Source organism: Ischnura elegans, chromosome 3 (assembly GCF_921293095.1).
Source record: "Ischnura elegans chromosome 3, ioIscEleg1.1, whole genome shotgun sequence".
Lineage (NCBI taxonomy): Eukaryota > Metazoa > Arthropoda > Insecta > Odonata > Coenagrionidae > Ischnura > Ischnura elegans.
In genome coordinates, this window is record NC_060248.1 from 130,330,725 (window position 1) to 130,338,810 (window position 8,086).

The window sequence follows — 8,086 nt, forward strand, 5'->3', positions numbered from 1 at the left end:
AAAATACCTTTGCTGCAATGTATTAGGAAAAGTCTTTTGTTATTTTATGTAGGTACTTATTCAATACACAAGCTGAATGATGAATAATCTGTAATGTAAAAAATAAGTTAAGTTTTTATACCCTCCCATGCTTTCTTAGTCCCCCTTCATCTCGCTGAGCGGATGGGTCGTTCTAGTATGAGTCGTTATAGTTCCCCAACTCGCCGCTGGCGACGCCCCGCGACGGGTCGTGCTTTTGTCCATAGGCGGATCTAGGAGGGGGGGGGGGGGGGGGCAAGCGCCCCCCTCAGACCCTTAAAAAATATGCAAGATTTTTAATGCGGTCCCATTATCATTGCGTTTGTTTTGTATTACGAGGTCCCCCCGGAAAAAAATCCTGGATACGGCCTTCCTTGTGCTCCTCCCAGAAAGAAATCCTGGATCCGCCCCTGTTTTTGTTATTATTATTATTTGATTTATGCTAAAATATTTCTTGGAGTGTAGGTCAACGTATGTTATGCAAAAAAGTTATAGCAAACGTTTCTGTATATTTTAAACGATCATCAGGGCTTCAATATGTTCTAAGTTTCCTCTTGTATTTCTTCTTAAATTTTCCATTTTCGAAGTCCAAAAAATGGGTTAAGGTTTGATGTTGTTATACTATGTTGTTTGATGCTATTCTTCGGATTCTTCTCCTTGTACTTCTATATTGTAGTATGAGATGGCGGTGATATGAAAGTGATGAATAACTTTCCTCCTTGGTTGATTAGATAATTATTTTTTTCTCCTTATCTTGACCTCGTTTAATTCATGTTAAAATATTTATATATATATAATAATATTAATATATTTGATTTATTACTTTACACTCGCATATTTATAGGTTTTAAAAGTCGCATTTGACTATTAACTTGACTTGTTGTGACTGTTTTTTTCCAAAAGTAACTTAGTAACAAAAGTAACTAACTAAATTAATTACAACATATAAAACTTACAATTTCCAACTTATGTGAATTTAAATAAGCTATACAAAAAAAGCAGCAGCTGTTAAATATTAGCGAAGGTTTTACGTCGATAGTATTGTATTCATCGCTCCAATTAGAAAAATCATTTAACGGGGCATTCATCTTTCGCCTTAAGCCCGCAAGGGGGAAAAGCCGGAATAAATGCCTTAAGAGACATTGAAACAACCGCATTTGCGTCCTCCTAATATTCTATCACTATAGTTTCAAGGTAAATATATCCACGCCATTCTTTCTCTTGTCATATTTTGTTATTTTTAAAGCTTCTGCGTTGACTGAAGCCATGCAAACGATTGTGATGTTGATAGTAATGTCTTCATGCGCTCAGAAACTGAATTTCAGTACATTATTCTGGTTGCCGCACGGTTGCATTGCTTTGTGGTTTTGTAGCTACAAAACTGATTTATATATCCAAATTAATGTCGTTTATTTTATAACACCAGCATTTTGAATCGGTTATGATAAGTTCCCTGGTATTATCCTTTGAATTGCTTAGGTTATTAATAGAAATATAAAAAAACTTGTCATTTTCCGATGCACGCATTCGGCGAACTCGCCGTTGGATTGCATTCCTGCTGTGAAGCTCAGCACTATGAATCCTAGTACGTTATCTATACGAAATGTGTAAGTAAATCGACATCGTTAAACGTTTATTTCGGGTGTAAACGTATGAATTCCCATGGATGTAACCTGAATTGCAGTATGATAGTTGAGTCAGCTTGCTCCAATAAGTCAACGAGTGGTAAGCACGTCGAATGAATTAAAAATATCAATATTTACAAGTTATTTATGTTTGAGCCGTCGATTTTTCGCTTGTTCCTATGTTTTAATATAGAGAATTGCGTCTACATCTAACTGCTATCCCGCAACTGGGCTGAATAGGCGTTTGGCGGGGTAGGAGACCAGCCGCTTACAGAAAAATGGGGTATTCCGCCGAAAATCTATTGCAGTCCTTTATTGTTCGAGGAAAAATAAATACCTTTATCTATCATTACGGCAAAATGTATCTCTTAAGTAAACCCAAGTAGCCTTCCAAGAAGCTATTTGAGGGGGAAACAACATGGAATTATTCAGTAAAATTTTCTACTAGCCGGTCAGCTATATGCTATTTCAACACCGTCTAAATTTCCTCTCTCTCTCTCTAATGAGATAGATCTTAGTTTTCAGACTGGTTTGAAAATTGACTGACGAAGCCCGATATCCAGGTCCAACCATCCAACCTGGTCAGACCGCTTTGTTTACAAACACCAACTGAGCTGTCTTGTTCGATTTGAGGTAGATGGGTGTGGCGATTACGTGTGACCCCCCTATACTCCCTACGCGGCTTACTTTGGACGCTGTTGTTTTCCGTAAATAAATGAATTGCGACGAGATGAAGGCTCTTGGATGGAATCGAAAAATGGCGGCGGAAATGTATCAGGTGTCTTAATTGTGTTCGGCAGCTTAAAATTTGCAAAACAAATTCATTTAACTGATAAAAAAGCTCCGTTTGCCAGGTCACTTTGGTGTCCTAACGCCAGGGATGGCCAGTGAAACAAAACGAAAATGTTTAGTTTCGACCCGGAGGGAGGGAATCGAAAATACGAGGCCTAGATTTAATTTCGTTCCGGCAAGAAATTAAAATCACCAAGGAGTTTAGTATCGACCCGGGACGAAACATTACTCCCAGGAAGGAAACTCACGGGAACGAAACTAAATTAATCGAAACTCCGCTGCTCATGGTTAAGTTTCGATCCCAGAAGTTGAGTGGAGGGGGATGAGAGGGAATAGTTTTGTCCCACTACTCTCGACATACGTGTAGATGGGTTAAAACATTGAGCTTAAAAATCGAATGGCCAGTTTGCGTTCACCGTTCTCCTGTTAGTGGTAATGCTATGAGTGCCCCATGCCCGCATGGTGAAATGTGAGTGCCCCTTGGTAGTTGGCCGAACCTCTACTTCGTTCAACAATACTTCGCACTCGGTCTGTGGGTCGAAACTAAACCATTCGAAGTTGAAGCAAGTTGTCCCTCCGGCGCGAAGCATAATCTGTGTTTCGTTTCGTCCCAGAGGTTTAGTTTAATTTCGACCCGAAGCAGTTTTGACTCCGATTTCGTTTCGACTCTGAGTTTAGCTCCCCGCGTTTAAATCCATTTCGTTTCTCCATTTCGCTCCCGGGAACGAAATTATTGAAATTTTATTGGTTTTGACTTTCGTTTAGTTTCTATTGACATCCCTGCCTAACGCATTGGCTTGATGCATGAATCTGAAGGCACAGCTATTTAAGTAAACAATAGTTCTCGTAGTTGTGGAGAGGAAATACTCAATTGGCGGTAGGTATAATTCTCCCACTGCTCCTCCACCTTGCAAGTCAAAATTGTCAGTGCGTTGGTGTGCGGGAAGGGGGAGAAATTCCCCGCAGGGACCAAACACCACCCTGTCAACCGGAAAGCCCAAAACACACTCACTCACACATTCACCCACAACAAACATACACAACAAGATCCTTTCCTGGCCCTAAATATTGGGATTCTTCCTGGTGCAGTTATAAAATGCTGGGAGTTCAAAAAGTCTTTTGAATTCGCTTTTGGGTGACTTGTTTTCGAAAACGCGGAAAGGTCTCCAACGCAAAGGAAATATGCAATGCAAGACTTGCCGTGTATCAATTAATGACGGATGTTGATAGAAGTAGATTCACTTGAATATTTTAATGGATTCTGAATGGAAAAAAAATGCAATCACCCTTGGTTCTTTGGTTCATCAGGCACAAAGTGGGCGGTAATTCTTAAATTTTGATTGAGCTATGCACTATAACTAAATTCATCGGTACTTTATCAGGAGTCTTATTTTCATATCTTATATACATATAAAAGAAAGCCGACAACTGTGTTAGTTACGCCATTTATAAATCGAGAACGTCTGTACCGATTTCAATGATATTTGTTTTTTTAGATTCGTCTCAGCCCCATGTAACATAATAGTAAAATAGTAAAAGTTCACAAAAAGTTAATCTTTTTCTTCTAATCCCCTTCAACAGCAAATCTTTTGACTGTGTAACGGACAAAGACGAAGTCACCAGCTATCCATATGAATTTTTGAAGCCCTTAGATGTGCGTGGCTTACTTCGGCACAATTTACAGGTAAAGGTTGATTCGGTGGTCATGATGCTTTGAAACTTGAACCTACCAAATCTATTCAATGGAACGCGTTCGGTGATGAAAATAACTAATGATCAATGCGATTCGCAAGACTATACTAAAGGATAATTCAACGATGAGGAAGTTCTCATTCCAAGGATTCCCATGTACCCATCTGATATGCCCTTAGAGTTTAAAGGAATTCAATTTCCAATTCGCGATGACGATTAAGAAATCACAAGGTGAGCGTTTGTGGTCTGAAATATATAAAACCTATGTTTTCCTCATGGTCAAATATATGTGGCACAATCACGTGCTGGTAAACCATCCACTTTATTTGTTCATAGCAAAACCAAAACTGTTATATATCAGAAGGTACTTGACTCATGAGAATAAAGCCGAATGTGTAAGCTAGACCGGGGCACGTATTCAAATGGGGCACGTATACGCAATGCACTTTTCCGAACCTATTTATAGCTAGCGCGCCACGAGTATATTAATGCTGCTCCTGAGGGGCAATTCTCACGAGATTTTGGGCGTCAGTCAAGCATCGGTCAAGCGTTGCGTATACCTGCCCCAAGAACGGGGAAAGTTTAAGCAACAGATTAGGACCTAAAAACATTTTTTACGGTTAAAAACGCCAATAGACCAACAACTGAATTCATGAAATTTTGATTATGTGAACAGCTTTATTTGATAACAATTTCTAAAATTTCCTAAGTTAAAACATAAAAATTAGAAACTTCAATGAAAAAAAATCACGTTTACGTACCCTATGTAGATTCAATAAAGAAAATGTCCATCTAAAAGCCATTGTACTGCTAATTTTTGTATTTTTATCGATTTTTTCTTAATTTATTTTAATAAGCCAAAAATTATTAAAATTACTCTTACAGGCGATTTGATTTATTAATGGGCTAGCTAAACTGTTCATTGATTATTATTAGGCGGTACAAAGTTTGTCGGGTTGGCTAATATGAAAAATAAAAAAATAATTTTGCTTCCAACAAATGTCATTGAATGTGGTTAAAAATACTTCGTTCAGTGGACTACATTCAAAATATAGCGTAATTTTCCCATGATACAATCGATTCATTGAACGTGTCTAATATTTCCTCGTTCCGCATATTGCAACCTGATTTTTAAAAACTTGATTCCTGATAAGGTTTTCACTGTATTGAGGCGTTGAGTACATTTATCAGCAGTATTGTTACAAACATACGATGTTTGGTTGCGCCGGAGGATATGCATATTGATATCGAGACATTTTAAAGAGCTCATTATAATACTGGGTTTCTTGCTCTTTATCACTCGACTCGACCTGGATTTCGGCGCCTTAAGACACTTTCGGTATGTTTAAATCATGTATGTCCTTAAAAACAAAAACGTTTGGGGCGCGTTAGGAGTTGTAGAGGAATGAGAGTGAAAGGGGGGGGGATATCGTTTTCTTTTCGAGGGGGGTAGGGGGCGAACCGAAATATAACATGATAAATATGAACAAGTGGACGGAAGATAATGGAATTGGGTGAACGGGTGTTGGGTAGGGCAGTTGTGTATTTTAAAAAGTATTCCTTTGTCTCTTGATATAAGTTTTAAAAATTTGCTAGGGGAAATAACTAAATATGCTAAAAAAATCAGGACAATTGTTAAAATTTAGAGGGCTCTCAATGGCGCTGAATGCAACAGTAATTAATTAATCGAAAAGAACCAAGAGATATAATTTATGAGGCTGAAGTGAAACGTTACAGTTATTCATTGGCTTGTATTCAATCCGCTTTTGTTTGTGAGCTATAAAATATTTTTGCGTCCACTTTTTGGTCTACCTCGGGGCGAGTTGCTTCATTTCTATAGAATATGCGACCACGTTGTTCCTGATTCCTGATGAAGACGGATGGGTCGGTGGTCGAAACGCCGTTAGTAATGGAGCAACTCACCCGGAGGAAGACCTGAGAAGTAGCGCATTGAGGGGGAGGGGAATTGCCGCCTCTCCTAATTTTTGTAAAAATTGAGACAATCGTAATTTTAAAGCTGGCTCTTTAATGATAGTTTTTATTTCACAATAAAAACTATCACCGTCATCTCATACTGCAATATAGAAGTACAAGGAGAAGAATCCGAAGAATAGCTGTATGTGTTTAACATCAAACCTTCACCCATTTTTTGGACTTCAAAAAAATGGAAAATTTAAGAAGAAATACAAGAGGAACCTTAGAACATATTGAAGCCCTGATGATGGTTTACAATAAACAGAAACGTTTGCTATAACTTATCTGCATAATATACATTGACCTACACTCCAAGAAATATTTTAACATGAGTTTTTATTTCACCAGCTTCATGATCAATGTGTAAAAATAGTTGATGAATACCTAAAACCCGCTTCCCTATACGCATAACAAACCTCGGATGTACCAAATATCATATTATTATTATTTTTTCATTGCTTACGAAGCGTTTAGTCTCACAGAGCCATTGTCTGGTAAATGATCAAATAATGGCTTTGTCCAGATGCCCTTGTACAAGATTAAAATAAATTAAAATAATTTTGGAAATGTGCAAATACATTTTATTTTAATACGTCGAACTTCCACTATATCACACTTGAATTTTAAATACCTCGGTTGAATTTAATTGATGAATATCTAAAAGCCACTTGTCCACGCATTTCAGGCATCAGACGTATATTATCGCCTTATGGTATTGGATGCCAGCAAGGCGCCGCGGAAAGTAAAGAGCCGACCCCTAAAACCCGCCCCTGGACCCGAGGAAAGTATATTCAACCGATGCGTCGGGAAATAGTCAGATCACTACCACACACAGAGATGTATTAGTGGGTAGTATCACCCACAAAATACTCTATTTTACAACTATTATGCTCTAGTAAGCATAATAGTTGTAAAATTTCTTCTCTATCTCTTGATTTATGCGTCCATTAAAAAACATCGAGTGTAGGTAGTAATTTTGAATGTGGAATCGATTGTTAAATTGAACGTCGCTCTCGTGTTTTTACTCATAGATATCTCTTTTTGCGGTTCCTCGAGACATCGTGTTAGTGTTTTTTTTAAAGCTCTATTGTTGTATTTATTCCACTTGCTCTAAGTGTTGGAGGATTCATCCAAATATGAAGTAGCAATAATTATGGACCTACAAAATAAATTTCTGGGTGATGATCCCTCTTAAAATCGTATCAGCTTCGTTAAAGAAGCCATGAGATGTATGTGCTGTACCGTTATTTGAGTCTTTATCTGCAGCCCTGAAGATGGAATTCATTAAATTCCGACGCGTTGACAAGGAATCCTTTTTATAATCGCCCAATCTACACTCGATTTTTTCAATTTCGTCACAAAATAGTCGTAGAGAGAGGCTGCTATTCCTGGCGTAGGTACCTACCTTTTGGGCTGAGATGGAAGTTTGTTGCTTCGGCGGTGATTGTACTGTATATAAGTCCTCTTTTCTGTTTCTCTCTCTCGTGGGCTGTTCTCGGTTTCTTCACCCCTTTCTTTACCTCTCTTCGGCAGTGACTGACCAATGGCTCGCCCCCCCGCCACGCTTCTTATATCCCATCGTCAGCGGATGGCTTAGCCCTCCCCACTCCTTCTGCTATCGTTCTGAGCCTTCCCTCTCGCGTTCCAAATATCCCTCTCGCCCTTGTTTCCACTCAAGGCCTTAGTGGGCTGCCGAATAACTTACACCCTTTGCTTTGTTCAATCATTCGAACAAATGAATATGAATGTCTTTTGTGTATTTTCTAACAACGACCTTTCCACGCCGTTTGTGGATTATGGCATAAGCTTAATGCTTAGCTCTAAGCCTTAGCTATATACAGAAAAATCTGTTGAATATTTTTAAGTATGGAATATTCTTACACTTCTGTAGGAACAGTAAATCATGGTTTCGCTAATAGTGTTTAAAATAATTTTATCGGAATTCCGGACGACTTATAACCCGGTTCTCAGTAATTTTGAGAGCT